Consider the following 18,164-nt stretch of genomic DNA (forward strand, 5'->3'; position numbering starts at 1 on the left):
GTCAATCAGTTGTATTACCTGTTTGCTGCCTATATGTCTGGGATCATCCCATTGATTTCCCAGGGGGACAGGTTGATAGACAACAGATATGGGCCACTTTACTGGACATTTTGGACATATTTGTACAGTTATGGGGTATGATTCTGTATGCAGACTACTACCACTGGCAGGATTCAAACCATGGCTGCGTGTGCTAAAAAACCAACAGTTCACATCTCAGTTGCATGTGCCATTTGGGTTTTGTTGTCTGCATTTTCACTGTTTTCTGTCTATGTGTCTCTCAATTGTACTAAATGGCCTCTGGGGATTACACCAGTCATATACCGGCATTCCTACACATTCAATTTATGGTACACCGTGTGGGTAACAGTGCTTAATACAACAGTACTATTATATAATTGCAAATCTACATTACCATATGATACCAGAGTATACACATGCAGTCCAGCAGTTAGACCTTTATTGTCAGGCTATTATGCTTTTATTTATATACGAACTATATGAGACTCTTCTTGCGATATTCTCCAGTATATGCAGTACTTGCCTTGAGCAATACATGTTTTTTACAGGTAATTGATTTACTAATACTTTTAGTTTTATTTCCTATGACAGTAAATGCATGAGTATTACTGACCTGCCTCACGTCGCAACTTTGCCAGGCAACTGATGTGGGCCTCCTGGTTCATGGCTCACTCCATTGCAGCTGTGGGGACATAAGAGGAATATTTAGCCATACCTATCCATTATATACATGAGTTGGCAATTATTGCACACATAGTGATGTGATACTTACACACAACTGAAACATCCCCTGCCACTCTAGCCTCTTGGATCCACTGCTCCAAGAGGTCCCTCTTACGCCACTTCAGGTCAGCATAGTGATGCCTGACCTGCTCACCAGTTCGGGGTATGCCAGTGGTACTGGTGAGGTCATGAGCGAGATGGTCCCAGGCCTCTGCCTTATATTGGGAGCCCTGCTACTGGCCCTGCAGTAGTCTCTGATCATGGTCTTTGACAAGGAGTCCTGCCATGGCTCTGGACTCCTGGATGCACCAGCATTGCACCTGAAAGTGCACACCTTATCCCCTTCCTGAAATGGTGCCTGCAAGAGGAAGCTACAACCAGTTATGAGATGTATTCCCACCTCTTTGGTTTAAGTATGGCCGATTAACCACACTTTTCCATGATTGGCCAGTTTTGAAAAGGCTAGGCTATGGGCAAACCTGCTTACCTGAGGTTGGCATTGTTTAAAGCGGTATACCTCTGGGCACACTGAGTTAGCTAGCGTGCATATTGGTTACACCTCCTAAGCTGTCCTGTGCAATGCTTAGCATTGTTTACATTAGACTATGCATTATAATTCCTTTTTGGCATTGATTCATTACTCATTACACCTTATATGTAAGCCTGGCATCCAAGATTCATGGGTACATACACTGTATTAGGTCGTTGTGTTTTATTGGGGACTTCAACACTCTATTACAATTACACCTGACTTCTGGGCTTACTACTGTACTCCAGTTCACATATTTATGTTATGTAGTGGGTTAAGGCACATATGTCTATATACTGATTCCTTTCACAGGTTCAGTTTGATTTTACTATGGTGAAGACTTGTTTGCTGATACCTCATTCTTCTGTGTTTCTGTGATAGCTTGGTGGTTAACTGCTATGACTATGGTGTATAGGGTCCAGGGTTCAAGATCTGCGTGGTTGTTTATTTTTTTGATGGGCAGAACAAGGGCCATTGGATACAGAGTGATTAAGACACTTTTGAACAATTGTGAGTGGGTTTGCAGGAGTTTGCATGAGGATAAGCAATGTTAACCGCTGGTTAAATATGCTTACAGAAAGTTAGCTTGAGAATTGCTTAACCTGTGTGTGCATTGCTTACCCCCATGCAAAAGGGCTTAAACCTGCTTATTAGGGCTTAAATATGTTTACTACTGCTTATGGATGCTTAAACTTACTGGTGATTTATTCATTATGACTGACACCTCTCGTGCATTTACTGCAGCACTCCAGTTCATAAATATGTTATTTAGTGGGTTATGCAACAGAAATATTGGTCATAATGTGCTTTGCCATGGAAAATGGAATGTGCTGCAGTGGGACTCAAACGGGGAATGCCTGCTAGTAAGGCAAATGCTCTGCTCACTACACTATGCTGCTTCATTTGCATATATCTTCCTTGTTATCCTCTTCAGCCATTTAAGCTACATTAATTGTAGCTAATCGATGGGCACACCCGCACACCTATGGTTAGCTTTAATCGGATTTAAAAAAAATACAAGTTTGTTCATTTTATTTGTGTTTACTTGCTGTTGTACACCAGGGGGAATGTTGGTGGGGATATGCGGACACCTATGAGCAGTCTCGCTCATTTCTTGGGCCTTTTTGCTGTTTTGCATTGCAGGGGTGTGTATATTCTGAGAACTGTGCTCTCAGACATGCCTCCTGCACTCTTCCATGCTCCATGTAAGATTAGGAGCTCAGGCCGCGTGCCTCATTAATATGCATGGTGCGATGCCATCCTGCTCCTAAATGGCCACTTCCATGCAGGACTAAGCTAGTCCTGCATGGAAGAATAGTAAATCTGGGGGAATATCTAGGATCAGTCTTCAAGTTCCCTCTTTCTTTGGGACCAGAAAAATTCTTGAATAGAAGCATTTGCACAGCTGAGCTGAGGGTGCAGGTTCTTTCACTCCCTGAGCTAAGGTTTGCTCTAGAAAAGGAGGAAACATAGATGTCTGGTTTGCAAGATGTAGAGGAATCCCTTGAAAGGGAAGTAATTCCCATTGCCATCTGTACCCAGTCTCAGAACCAACATGCCCGAGATAATCTGATGCCACTATAGAAGACTGAGACCTTGATTTAGTGAGAAATTTGAAGTGTGGAAGGGATTTGTGTGTGCCAGGGTGGGAAGGGATGGAGATAGAAGAGGCAAATAGTCATTCAGACTTTTTGGACGGTCCTTTGTTCTGAGAGGTTCTCATGTTTTTCTTTGAAGTTAATTGCCACTACTATCTGTAATTTTGCTTGTTTAAACATTACTGAGACTGCTTACTCTCATCATCATCATCATCATCATCATCAACTATCTTTTTCCCATTTTCTATATGGAGTCTGGGTGTTGTGTCAGCTGTTGCCATCTCTCTCGATTCAATGCCACTCTCCTGCCTTCTTTGACACTCATGCCTATCACAGATCTTCTCTCACATAATCCATCCACTTCTTTGCTGGATGCCTTCACTTTCTCTTGCCTTTTTCCCATCTGTCCCAAACCATCTTCACCAGATTGTCTTCTGCTTTTCTGCACATGTGCCTGAACCACTATAATTTGTTCTCTTTGATCTTTTCTGCAATTAGAGCTAATTTGGTTTCTGCTGTTATGTCATCATTTCTTCTTCTGTCCCACAGTGTGCATCCTACCATCCATCTCAGGCACTTAATTTCTATCATCTTTAGCTTCCTCATCTGCTCTGCCTTTAATGCTCAGGTTTCTGTACTATGCAGTAGTACTAGTCACACCACTGTTTTGTACACCTTACTTTTCAGCTTCTTTGGCATTCTTTTGTCATACACTACAACTGGCACTCTATGATAGCTGGCTGTGTCCCTCTGATTCTAGCTTTGATTTCTTCATTCAGACTTCCCTTCTCCTTAATCACCCCTCCTAGATATCTGAAGCTGCTAACTTATTCCACTATCTTTCTTTCTATCTCAGTTCTTGGATTCTTTTGAATTTTTACCATGTACTGCCATTATGCCTTTCTTATCTGCGCTCAGTTTCATCCCATGTGCCCTCAGTTTGGCATTTCATTCCTCTATACTTTGCTGAAGTTCTTGATCAGAGTCTGTACCACATTACCTGCATACAGCAACTTTGTTGATCTTTTCCCTCTGATCTGTTTGTGAATGTAGTCCATCACCGGTATGAACAGCAGTGGGATCAGAGCTGAACCCTAATGCACATCCACATCCAATGGAAACCCCCCTGTGAGATGCAATAGTGTTTGTACTTGAGTCATTTGATCCTTGTAAATAGTCTGCACTAATTCTATCAGTGTTTCTGGGACTTTAAACCACCACAGAAATGCCCAAATCAGCTTTCTTGGGAACTTGTCTAGGAATGCCCAGTTGGACTCTATTCTCATTTCTAGGTTCTTCTCAGCTATCTGTCTCACTGCGCAAATGCTTGGTCATTTATGATGCATCCTGATTTGAATGTAAACTGCTCATCTCCCATCTTACCTTATATTACTCTGTGTATTATTTTGTCAGTCACCTTCTCCAGAATAATCATGCAATGTAACAGGAGTTTGATACCTCTGTACTGCCCACAGTTGTGAATGTTCCCTATTTGTTCTTAAACAGTGGCATCAGTATGCTTATTCTCCAGTCATCTGTGATATGCCTTTTCTCCACACTGCTATGAGTAACCTCAGGAGCCATTGTTCTCCTTCTCACTCGGTATCATTATTATATCTGCTGTGACCTCATCTGAGCCTGCTGCTTTCCCTGACTTCATTTTCCTTAGTGTTGTTCTTACTTCTTCTATGGTGGACTGCTCCTCTGCAGTGATTATAGGCTGTGTCTGAGGCAGTACAGCTTCTGTAGTGTTTTCTTCATTGAGAAGCTGCTGGAAGTGCTCCCTTCATCTGCCTTTGATGTCCTGTTGACTGTTGTGAAGGTTGTTGCTGGCATTCCTTATGAAGGTTGTCTCTCTTATTTATCTTTCTGTCTTTGCATTGCAACCTGATACAGTTTCTTTGTGTCATCTACTGGCTCACTTTGCAGAAGTTGGTAGAGTGTCTCTGATGCCCCACTGTTTGCTACTGCAACTCCTTTCTTAGCCTCTTTGTTAACCGACCTGTACTCCTTCCTAGCCTGGTCCGTCTTTTCTATCTCCCACTTTTTCTTGCACACCTTCTTTCTTTTAATGACTTGCCGGACTTCTACATTCCACCACCAGCTTTCCTTATGCACCTTATTTCCATACCTGGCTCGGCCACATATCTTTTCACAGTCCTCATGCATGCTGTTTTGAGGTGCTGCCATTCTTCTTCTTCTTCAACTCTGCCAATTGTCTCTTCTTCTTGGGGTACTAGAGTCTTGAGTAATTCCTTGAACTGTTGTGTTTTCTCTCCATTCAACATTTAGGTCTTCAGCCTGGTCTTTGTTGATCTTAGATTATTTTCTGACCATGGCAACCAGTGGTTTATGCTGTGGGTTGACTATTTCACTGGGGATATCTTTGCAATTGCTGATTGTACCCCATTGCCTTTTTCTTACTAGGAGGAGGTCTACCAGAGTTGCATGTTGGTCACTCTTGTATGTGATCTTATAACTGTTTCTGAACCATGTGTTGGCTGCTATCAATCCATTTGCCAGACATAAGTCTAGAATCACCTCTACTTCTGTGTTCCTGTTACCCCACTCATGTGAACCTAGGCAGTTCTCATATCCTGCTCTGTCTGTCCTAATATGTGCATTCAGAATAACCATTACCAACATCAATTCATGTTGCCCTGCTTTATTTAGTAGCTCCTGCAACTGCTGTCTGAATGGACACTTTTCTTCACTGTCACAACCCTGCTATGGGACATAGGCTGATGTTATGAATACTGTCCTATCATTAGGCATTATTGCTCACTCTGTTTCTTGGAAATTACTGAACATTGAAAAGAAGGATTGAAAAACCAAAGAGACTCATTGAATCAGTTTCTCTCTGTCATCAAATTTTTAAGGACCTCTATAGCAGGAATCATAAACAACACATTTTTTGTCCAGGGGAGAATTCTTTGGTATAAGAAAACATTATGAAGTGGAAGGTTTTCCACAGAAGGGTACTTATCTGCCCAGCTTTGAAATGATTGATATCCAGCCATCAGTTCCATGAAGCCCACAAAGATGAAGCATTTAGATGGCAAGACAGCTATGAATCTTTTGGCATCCAGACTTCCTTTTATATAGTACTGCTCAAACGGCAGTTTGGATACATGGAAATTGCCTGAATGCTTTGAAAGCTGGCAGGTGGTCATTTCCTGGGCAAGGGTATAACTCAAATAGTTTAGGCTACTGCAACAATGAACTGTATGTTGAAACTCTCCCAGATGTCCTGTACTTTCACCATGTTTATCACCTAAGACCTAGATCTTTGATCTCATTAGACATCAGTCTTGAACATCATTGCCAGTGTCAGTGTCCTGTCAATAACTGACTCACCTTCCTTCTCCTCATAGACATATATCTCTGTGCAAATGAAGTACAGGAAAATAATTTCAAAACCTAAAGCTCAGTGACAGACTTTTGGGTAGCCAGTGCAAGGCATAGTCTAAAAGTCCTAGTTTCATGCTGGTCTTGCATAATGCAACCTTCCACACCTCCCTAAATGGATGCAACCCACTTTGATGGGCTTATATTGTGGATGATCCTGGTAATGTGAATGCTTGCAAACTGCAACCATAGATATTAGCATTCGGGCCAATAACATCTTGTTATCTGATGCAACAAATATAACTTGATATTTAACTTGTTAATGAAATATGAACTATGTATGGCAAAACTTGATTGCTTATAAAATGTTTGTATGAAGCTGGTGTATCTGATGAATGCATCTATATTGTATTATATTATATTATATTATATTATATTATATTATATTATATTATATTATATTATATTATATATTATACTTTAGGCAAGTCCATATCCAGTATGGTTACCATTTAAATTGTTCAGGTTTGAAAAAAAAGTTTTTGTTGATGCACCTTTTCTTTTAAACTTATTTGTAACACATATGTTTTCTTAATGTGATAGTTTATTGTGTGCATATTGTTTGCACTTTTGTGTAAATTTCTTATGCCTATGGGCTGGGTTAAAGCTGAAGAAGGCCAATAGACAAGTTCACCAAGTTAATAAATAAACAAATAATGAAACAAAAATATGATGCCTGTAGTACTCAAATAGTTGTTGAAATCTAAGTATTTTGCTATGTGATAATGAAATTTAAAATACTAGTTTGCAGTTTATTTATTAACTATGGTAGCAGAGCTTAAACAATTGAAAAAGATTTGTAGTCAATGTATAAATGCTTAGTGGAAGTCAGTCTAACCTAGTGAAAGTGGGCATTTACTAAAAAGTGCTCAGTATTTTGAAAATTAGCATATTTTGAAGTTTTGTACAATTGAACAAGTGATGTGAGCAATACAAATCCTATTCTATTATTGTTTTAACATTTTCACTGAAAAATAGGCTTTGGTGACATTGATAAATCTACATTGTCTACACATGTAAAACCCCTTTGTTTTGCTTTTATCTGGCTTTATTTTTGATTGCAATATGCCCTTAAAATTCTTAATTCTATGATTTATAAATGTTGGTAGATTACCTAACATTTTATTCATGCCTTCAAAACTTGGTAAAAATGTTCAATTTTGCTCTATAATACTGTTACATTGGCAGTATCTGTTCACCTAACTATAATATTGTCTACTGGTTCAATGTCAGTATCTGTCTTATAGTTAGTAGTGTCTACCTTTAAAACCCGGTGTATAATTTGTTGACATCTTAGAGGTAATTTCATTAATTGCCTGATGTATTACATTATGGTGATGACCCTTAGATAAAAGTAACAGCATTTACGTTTCCTTATTATGCTCACTACCATTGACAGGGAGTGCACTGTTTTAGCTATCTGCCTTTTTAATACATTCTTTTTCATACAAAGCATTTCATCTAGCTGCATTTGATGATGTATCTTTTCATTTTTCTACCTCTGGATACCTTGAATAGTAGTCAGTACAGTTTAAATAATGGCTGTCTATAAACTGAAACAAGCTGGTTGTTAATTTGCTCCACAACCTGCGTGGAATCTAATATGGATCTGTTCTTTCTTTAATATTCCTTTTTGCAGATTTGACGCTTTCTTACCATCATTTCAGTCTGATGACACATCAAACCAAAAACATGATGTCCTCTCTTTTCTCTCATTGGTCTTTACTGTCCCAATAAGTGATTCACGTCTTCAGTCTTGCATTTGCTTTGTAACTGGTTAGGTACTGTAATTTTGTGAGATTTGGACAGCAGACTTGTGTAAAACTGATTAAACTGATTTCATCATGCAATGTATTGGACATTCTGATTTAATGTGAAACTTTTTCATTTCATATTTTCATTATGCTAGCCTGACATTATTAGGTTCTTAAGCATTTATATTTCAGTGTCTAAATCTATATTCTGTATACAATTTTGTAGACTTTCTTCAGATATTATTATATAGGGGGATCATAACTATCAATTCTAAGTCATGGCCTAGTACATCCACTTCATTTTCCTTGCGATAAGCCCTGCATACTTAGTGCATCAGCTATATGCAGTCTCTGACATTTAATATAAAATCACCAAGTGAAATATTTTTTTCCAAAATTCTGTAAAATGTAAATCTGCTTTATTTAAAGGCTTAATAAAACACAATGCAGTTGTTTGTGGTCAGTCTTCGTACAGAATTTACTAGAAGAATATACTCAGGGAATTTTCCACATCTGCAAACAGCAAACAACAGCTCCTCCTTTATCTGGGCATATCTTGTCTGTAAAGGAGTCATCATTCTGGAACCAGAAGCAGTAAACTCTCCTTGAACCAGAAGTAGTAAGCTTCTCTTGTAGATAAAACATCACCCCAATATTGATTAACTGATACCCAGTTGCAGCATACTTTGTTTTGTCAAATCATAAAAAGGAAGAGTAGGAGACTTTGTCACTAAATGTTTTAATATCTTGATCTTGCTGGCAATGTCTTTCTCAAGTAGCTTCCTCAATGGAATAGATAATTTCAACCGATTTCGAATAAACTAGGATAAGTATTGTACCATGCCTAAGAATCTTAAGACAGCTTGTTTTGCCAATTCTATTTTAATGTGGACAACTGCTATCATCTTTTTAGGACCTGAATGAATACTTAATATGTTAAGACATGTGCAATGTATTTGATATTTGTCACATAACTATTTGTGTCTGCTTTATGTTAGCCTGTCAAACAACTTTTTTTTAATCTCACATTACGCTGTGCAAGAGTTTGCAAAAAAAGCAATATGCTTTCACTGATGTTTGTAATACTTTATAAGCCTTCAGCTGTTGGAATAAAGATTTTTGTGGCGTGTTACATGTGTACAGAAGAGAGGTTCCCTATTTAAATGCTGGCACTCAAAATGCTAAGTGCCAAAATGTGGTAATAAATACCAAAACTTCTAGAGAAGAGTGAATGTTGAACATCACTCTTTTTTGTTAAAAAAGAAGTTATGCCTTACCATAATAGTTCATCTGAGTTATTGATCTTCATCTGTCATCACCTGTGGGTTTGGTTTTGATCCTTTGGAAGTGACTCAGCCATCAGTACAGCTCCCAGACTCCAAAAACTCTTGAGCACATCCCTTACCCATGCTATGGGTAGATTACCTCAGACTGAGTTTGCTTATGACAGAAGAAGAAAACCTATCGATAAAGAAGGAGACCGTATCTGGATTGAAGGATTCTCTCAGGTGAGTGCCCGTTCTTGCAGGAAATCTGGCCGGGGGAAGGGAGGAGGGAAGTTGATGACAGATAAAGATCGACAACTCAGATGGAATGCTATGGTAAGACATAAGTTATTTATCTGAAGTTATCAATCTTCATCCTGTCATCACCTGTGGTTCAGAGGCTCCAGATACAATGAACCCTGGGTGGACTCAAGGAAGGATATTCCTGAGCACCATTGAGCCAAATGATGCTCCACTCTTAGAGAACAGATCTAATTTGTAATGAGTAATAAAGGTATGGGAAGATGCCCAAGTTGCAGTTGCACAAATGTCATCCATAGAAGTTCTTGATTGGAAGACAACTGAAGTAGCTACTGCTCTAGCTGAATGCAGTTTTGAAGGTACAGGTAAGGAAATACCTCTCTTCTACACAAAAAGGAAATGCAGTCTGAAATCCACTTAGCTAGACTTACTTTGTTAACAGGCTGACCCAACTTGATATGAGAAAAGGAAACAAACAATTGGTCCAGTTTTCTCATATTCTCATTTCTGTCAAGGAAAAACCTTAGTTGTCTGTGGACATCTAACAAATGCAACGTGTACTCCCCTTTGTTAGAAAAATTTGGGAAAAATACTGGAAGATTAATGCAATGATTAAGGTTGGTATCAGACACAACCTTAGGTAGGAAAGATGGATTAGTCCTAACAGAAACTCTATCTTTGTGAAAGATCAAATATATCAGCCTGGATGAGCATGCCTGAATTTCTGAAATTCTTCTAGCTGTGGTAATGGCCACTTAGAAGATAATTTTCCAAGAAAGGAATTTCACATCGCATGTCAATGCCGGCTCAAAAGGGAGTTGAGACAAAGACTGCAGCAGTAAAGTGAGGCCCCAAGGAGGAGTAGGGTCCTTGTAAGGATGCTCTAAGATAAGGGCAGCTTTTAAAAAGGCTTTACAAAATCTATGCAAAGCAATGGATGATCCCTGGAATCCATTATGAAAATTAGAAATTGCTGCCAGTTGAACTTTAATTGTGGAAGGAGAAGTGCCATAATTGAAAATAGAAGCTAAAAAGTGAAGAATTTCATGCATTGGTGCTGAAAAGGGGTTGATGTGATGTAGGGAGGCCCAATGAATGAATCTCTTCCATTTACTAGTGTAAAGTTTGTGAGCAGATGTTTATGAGATGCTAAAATATGTGTTTAACTGGGGAAGACAGCATATCATGCCTGGCAACTATACCAAGCCGTCAGCTTGAGAGTTGTAATGTCTGGGTGACTGATGCCCATCGGATGTGACAGGAGGTCCAGAGTTGGATCCAGAATCCATGGTCTTTGAACTAGGTAAGGCCATAGGAAGGGGAAGCATATTTGTCAAGGCCAAAAGGGGGCAATGAAGATGACTTTGCTCTTTAACTTGGCTACTTTCTGCAGAAATTTTGGAATTAAAGGGGTCGGAGGAAAGGGGTAAAGCAAACCTTGTGGCCAATTGTGGAGAAGACTGTCCCTCAGTAATTCTCCATCTGGGGGAATGAGGGCAAAGTAGCTGCTGCATTTGTTATTTAGGGGGGAGACAAGAAGGATACAGCAAGGCTGGCTTCATACTCAGAAAATCCTTTCTGATACTTTTGAATTGAGGGACCACTCGTGAGGTAGAAGGATGCACCTGCTCAATTTATCTGCTATCACTTTGGACTTACCTGGAATATGTGTTGCAATCAGAAAATGGTTGGATGAGATTGCCCAGTGCCATAACCTAAGGGTTTCTCAGCATAAGGGGTAAGATCTGGTTTTCCAATGCTTGTTGATGTAACAGACCACTGACGTTCTCAGTCTGAATTGCAATTATTACTAGAGACAGAGAGTCCAGAAATGCTCACAATGCCAATAATATTGCCCTCATCTCTTGGTGAGCAGTGGTCGGATATCCACATTTTGGAATTCAGTGGTGTGGATATTGAACTAATATAGCCTTTAAACAGTGTCACTAAAGAAGGTGTTTGTACCCTCAAGCAGCCACATGGTGAACATTCAGAGTTTCATATCATAACAGTTTAATTTATTTTTGTTAACTTAGTCAGGGAGAGCAAGGAGGATATCAGCAGAGGATTATGGCAAGCTGACAAGGAGCCAGTTGGCTGAGATGTGCAAAGCCAAAGGACTGGTGCATCCCAACTTGACTAAAGTGGAAATGGTTGTAGCCTTAGTCACAGCTGCATCACAGAACAGCAACCAGGAGGACAACCAGACTGGCCTTGGGGATGTACAACTCTCAGAAAATGGACATTTCAACCTTTCCATAGACTTAAAAATCCATCTGGAGTTAAAGAGACTTGAACTGGAGGCCAAACATTGGAAACTGAATTCAGGCCAAAGAAAATAAGAGACTGAGATGTTTGAAGGCTGAAGAAGATGAGAAGCAGGGGCAATATGTAAAGGAAATACTGGCTCTTTGTCAGGGTCATGGAGGTAATGGGGAAGGGAATAACTGAATGCCAGAAGCAACAAAGGTCAGTAAATTTCTTCCACAATTTACAGAGGGTGATAATTTTGATAGTTTTATTCATATGTTTGAAAGGGTATGTAAACAGTATAATGCTGACCAAGGGCTCTGGGTATGGTTCCTGACCCCCTGACTCCATGGTAAAGCTGTAACTGCTATTTCTATATTGACTGATACTGATTGCTTAAATTATAATACCATTAAAAATTGTTTATTAGAGTGTTTTAAGTTAATACCTGAAACTTATAGATGCAAGGTAGATGAAAGTGTGTGTGAATATATTGATGAGTTAAGCACTTATTTTCACAGGTGGGTGAGTGGGTGTCAGGTCACCATTTTTCAAGAGCTGGCAGACATTTTGGTGAAGGAACAAGCCCTTAGCACTTTACCTGAGGACATGAGGATCTGGTTGGCAGATAGGGAATTCGATACTGCAGATGAGTTGGGGAAAAGACAAGACCTATACCTAGCAAGGAGGGAGTCACTGCACAGGAAAGGGATACCCAGTGCTGCTCATGGGTCTAAGGGAACTCATGGAGGGCAGCCTAAACCTCGCCAACAGAATCTGCCTGTAACAGTAGAAGCCACTAGTTCAGGTATTTGGTCAGGATCAAGGGTTACATGTTTTAAATGTAACCAGTGGGGCCATGTAGCATATAGATGTCTATGGGAGGCAAGGTGGGGGACAAGAGGTAGGAGAGCCAGTAAGTGGGATTGACAGAATGCCAGTGGTAAGTTGTCTGCAGATAACAAGGGTAACAAACTACCACAAGAGGCTATATCCTATCTTAGTAGATGGGAAACTGGCCACTGTTAAGAGAGACACAGCCTCTGACCTAACTCTTGTGAAGCCTGCAATGGTTAAAGAGGAGCACTACTTGCTTGAGCAGTCTACTCCAGTCAGAGCTTTAGGAGGGACCCCATTCCAAATACCTTTGGTTAGGGTTCACCTTGACTGAGAGGGTGGAAAAGGAGGAAGGCAAGTAGGTATGTTTGAGGCTATCCCTGCAGATGTTCTTATAGGGAATGATTTCAATAATGCAATACCTTGTGTGCATACAGTTACATGCAGTCAGGCCTGGAGACAAGCATGTGGATGTGGTTGCCTGGGGTGGACCCAGAAGGACCACACACTTGAAGCCATAACTGGTGAGATGGCTGCTTCAGGGAGGGAGATACCCTGTAGCCGTGAGACTGAAGGTCAGCCACAGCTGCTTGTGGGTACTGATGTTCCCTTGGGCAGAGTGACTGCAAGGGCAGAGGTGAGTAGTAGTACCCAGGCTGACAGTAGGGCACCGCTGTCAGAGGATATGGTTACAAAGAGAAAGATGAGACAGGCTCAGCTCTCAGATCCTACATTACAAAGCTTGAGGGAGGTAGTCAGGGCAGCACCTGAGCACCCCAAGCTCCACGGGGAAGAAGTATATCCTAGTGGTAGTAGATTATGCGAGATACCCTGAGGCAGTGCTCTGTCATCCATTGAGGCAGAAAAGGTGACATATACTTTGTTACAGATTTTCAGCAGGGAAGGTTTGCCAAAATAAATACTGACTGACAGAGGTGCCAATTAAATGTCAGACTTATTGGCTTGTCTGTGGAATCACTGTGGGGTGAAGCACCTAAAGACCACCCACTGCCATCCTCAGACTAATGGTCTGATGGAGAGGTTAAACTCTACACTAAAGACCATGTTACAGCCATTTGCAGACCAGTTTAAGAGGCAGTGAAACAAATATTTACCCCATCTGTTGTTTGCTTACAAAGAGTCGCCCCAGGAATCCACATGTTTTTCACCCTTTGAGTTGTTGTATGGGCAAATGATGAGGGGACTTCTAGATTTGATTCAAGATGAATGGAAGGGTGAGTGTGAATCCCACAAGGACTCTGTTGTGGAATATGTCCTAAACCTCAGGACAAGGCTGTGGGAAGTCATGGGCTTGGCCCAGGAGACCCTGGCAGAAGCCCAACAGTAGCAAAAAGTCTGACATGACAGGAATTCTCAAGCTAGAGAGTATGCTGTGGGGCAGCAGGTTATGGTTCTCATTACTGTCAGGCACAACAAGCTGGAGGCAGCATTGGTGGGACTCTTCAAAGTAGTAAGGAAGGCCAATGATGTTAACTATGTGGTAGAACTGCTAGGCAGGAGGCAGGGGTACAAATTGAACCATGTTAACATGATGAAACCTTACCATGATAGAGAAGCCCTTGTGCTGGGTATTTGCAGTGGATGGGAGGAGGAGGAGTCTGAGAGGGATCTGATGACTGATCTATTCAGTGAGACTCAGACTGACACCTCAGTGGAAGGGATAGCAAAGTCCCAGCAGCTATCCCCTACTCAGGTTTGAGAAATCTGAGCAGTGTTACAGGAGTTTGAGGGTATGTTCTCTGGGAAGCCAGGGTACACCCACCTGGTACAGCACAATGTAACTACAGGACCCCAAAACCTATTAAGCAGACCTCTTATAGGGTGCCAGAGAGAGTCAAACAGACTCTGAGGGAGGAGATACAGGAAATGTTGGAACTAGAGGTAATCCAGGATTCCAGCAGTCCCTGGACCTCCTCAGTGGTGCTGGTACCAAAGAAGGATGGCAGCACCAGTTTCTGTGTGGATTACAGAAAAAATAAATAGTCACACAGAGTCAGATGCTTACCCCATGCCTATGACAGATTTAGGCATGGTCTTCCCCATTACCAAAAAGCAGGTGAGGGCATTCTTAGGGACAGCAGGGTACTACAGAAAGTTTGTCCCCAATTATAGTACCATAGCTGCTCCCCTCACAGACCTGACAAGGAAAAACAGCCCAGATATGGTATTGTAAACCCCAGCATGTGAGCAGGCATTCCAGAAGATTAAAGGAGCTTTGGGAGGACACCCTGTGTTAGCCAGTCCAGATTACAGCAAAGAATTTGTTGTGCAGGTGGATGTTTTAAACACTGGGGTGGGGTCTGTATTCAGCCAGGTTTCCTGAGGGGGAGAAGAGTACTCAGTGGTATATCTCAGCCATAGGCTCCAACCCAAGGAGGAATGCTATGCAGCTGTAGAAAACAAATGTCTAGCCAGAGTGTGGGCACTGCAGAAACTTCAGCCTTAACTCTATGGAAGGAAATTCACTGTAGTTATAGACCCCAATCCCCTAACATGGCTATATCAAGACAGCCAGTAAAATGCAAAGTTGATTCCAGGCATATATTAGGACAGTGCAGCCCTGTACTAGGGTCAGCAAAGCCAAGGCAGCTGGAATGTCAAGACAGGGTATGGGATAATGTATTCCCAGATAGGCTCATCCCTCTCAAGCAACGTCTCTCAAGGGTCACTTGAAAAACTAGCTTGATTCTTCAGGGGAGGAAGAAGTGTGATGAAAGGAGATACTGCCAGCATAGCTATCTGGAATTTTGTAAATAATTATATGTTATTTGTGAATATCAGCATGATCTGTATAAGATGCTTTTGTTATAAATGTATTAAAACTGCATGTCATGTGTATATCAAATTGGTCTGCATAGACGTGTTAAAAAAAGGTATTTTGTAAAGTACTGAGCTTATAGATTTATCCACAGTGTGCCCTGCTGGAAGAGAATAGAAAATTACATATTGTAACTGTTTAAATGTATATATTTTAACAGTGGAAAATGGAATACAGGAAGTTAACTTCAGAAAATAGCTGAAATTAAATTACTTTATGGCAGCTAGAGACAGAATATCTATACTAGGGAAATCTTTGTATTGTCTTTAAGGTAAAATAATTACTAGTTTTGAATGTGAAGGAATGCAGTTGTTTTATAACTTGTAGCATCTGCCAAAGATCTAAGGTCTATGTATTTTCACAGGTAGATGCTAAATACTGTTAGCTTCCAGCAATGGGGGATTCACCCGGGATAGACTCAGATGGCAAGAAATGATGCCATTCCGCAAGCTATCCAGCACTAATATTTGAGATATTAATTTAAAAAGTCTCTTAGAGAGACAGAGTGTTCTGTATTCTGCCCTTGACCTGACAATAAATAGAAGATATATTTACCACATCTGCCTTGCTCTTGAGTAAGTTACTAGAGTATAGTAATTCTCTTAGATTCAGTCAGAAATATAGTGAGGTATAGTTTAGATGATTTTCTTTATTTATTTGAGACTGTCCTGCAATGTTGTTTTAAATATTTTCTGTGGTTTTGAACTCTGATGTCCCTGTGAACATATATTTAGTATTGTCTTGTTCTTTTATTATTTATTATTAAATATATTAAAACCTTTCATTGTGGCTGATTTGTGCAGAGATATTTAAGTTCTGAGAGTAGTTGCATATTTACTTGGTGACACTGTGGGCCATTCCTAATAGCCTTGCTCTTGGTCAAACTACCATTTGTATTAATATTACTATTACACAGTAAGATTGGACACCCTTTGTTAAAGGCCTTAAAGTAGCTGATAAGGAGTTGGTTGGCGGCAGTAATAACTACCTTATAGTCTGGGCAGAAGGGAGTATAGCTTGTAAACCTGTGCCAGACTTTTCCAGATGTGTGTGTGTGTGTGTGTGTGTGTGTGTGTGTGTGGGTAAATCAAACCTAAAAGAGTGTGTGTGTCAGCTACTTGGGCAGGGACATGAAGCACTGGTTGGAGATGGTACTGGAGGTCCTGGCCTGGCCCCTTAGCTGAGATCTCAACTCTGTAGCTGTGCCAGTGGGGAGTCTTACTGGGGATCTGGAGAAAGAGGGAGAAATCACCCCCGAACTGACTGTGGTCTCTTTGTGCTCTTAAGGGAAATTGCACTTGATGCAGACAACTGCATCTGGAAATACTGTGTGTGTGTACTTGTCATCCTCCCAGTATACCTCCCCACTGGAGTCGGTGAGGACTGATGCTTCTTGATTACTGGTCTAGGGGTGGGTCAACAAATCCAGATTGGCCTCTGTTGGGACCTTGGACTGTCTTTCCCCTGACAATGCCCCCCACCAAAACTGGGAAGTATCTCTGATCTCTGTGGGCTTGGGCTGAGTAGGAATAAATAGGCATCCTTGTTGAACTTGGCTTGAATGAGTCCACCACAGAAGTTCCCTTTTGCATGTGTCATTAATTAATGACAAGGGATGTTGGAGAACTGACCAATGAACCACAAAGTAACCACTGTAATATTCTCATGTAAAACCTGGCTAGGGGAAAAAGGGTTATGGCAAACACCATTTATTCCAGTGCTTGAAGAAACAATCTTGCAGGAACTCTCTTTCTTTGCAGTAGAGTATGGACTTGATCCTATATAGTTTCCAGTCGAGATGAAGGGAGAGAGGATATAAAGGTTCTTGTGCCAATAAAGCTCCTCTAAAAGTTAGATTTTACTTGGGTTCCAGTGAGGATTTGTCAAAGTTGATTGCGATGCCAAGGTGGTCACATAACTCTAGTGCCTTTTGTTTCACTGTTAGTAGATTTTGCCTGGTGGTAATGGAAATGAGCCAGTAGTTTAAGTATGGAAACACCCAGAATCCTTGCAGTCTTAAATAAGCTGCAACTACTGCCTTGCACTTGGTGAACACACTTAGGGCTGTGGTGAGACCAAAGGGCAGCACTCTGAATTGGTAATGATTGGCTCCCAGACAGAAGTGAAGGAATCTTCTAGAATGCTTGTCCATTTTTATATGCTAGTATGCATCCTGAAGATCTATTGAGCACATCCAGTTGTCCTTTCTTAAGAACAGAAGAATGGACTGAATAGTGACCATCTGGAATTTAGTTTTTCGAACAGATTTGTTCAGTACACTGAGATCCAGAATTGGTCTTCAGTCTCCTGTCTTTTTTGGCACTAAAAAAAATCTTGAGTAAAAAAGGATCCTGTTTGGTCTGGTGGGACCTCTTGGATAGCTCTATTTTTCTAGCAACTTTTGAATTTGAATGGCTGCTTGTTCCCTCTTACTGGTTGGAGCATCAGAGAATTTCTTGAACTGGGAGGAGACAGGGAAAATGAAATTGTATAGCCTCTAGAAATGATCCTCTGCACCCAAGTATTGGAAGTAATTTCTTGCCAGGTTTTTAAGTGCAGGGATAAATATCCCCCAACTGCCTCTACAGGTGGACAATCAGACCTCCTCTCAGGAGCGCTGAAAGGTTCTCTCAAAGAAGGAGTCTCGGGAACCCTGAAGTTGTGGGCCACCTCTGCCAC

The sequence above is a fragment of the Protopterus annectens genome, chromosome 5.part0 (genome assembly GCF_019279795.1).
Source record: "Protopterus annectens isolate FY-2018-M chromosome 5.part0, PAN1.0, whole genome shotgun sequence".
Classification (NCBI taxonomy): Eukaryota; Metazoa; Chordata; order Ceratodontiformes; family Protopteridae; genus Protopterus; species Protopterus annectens.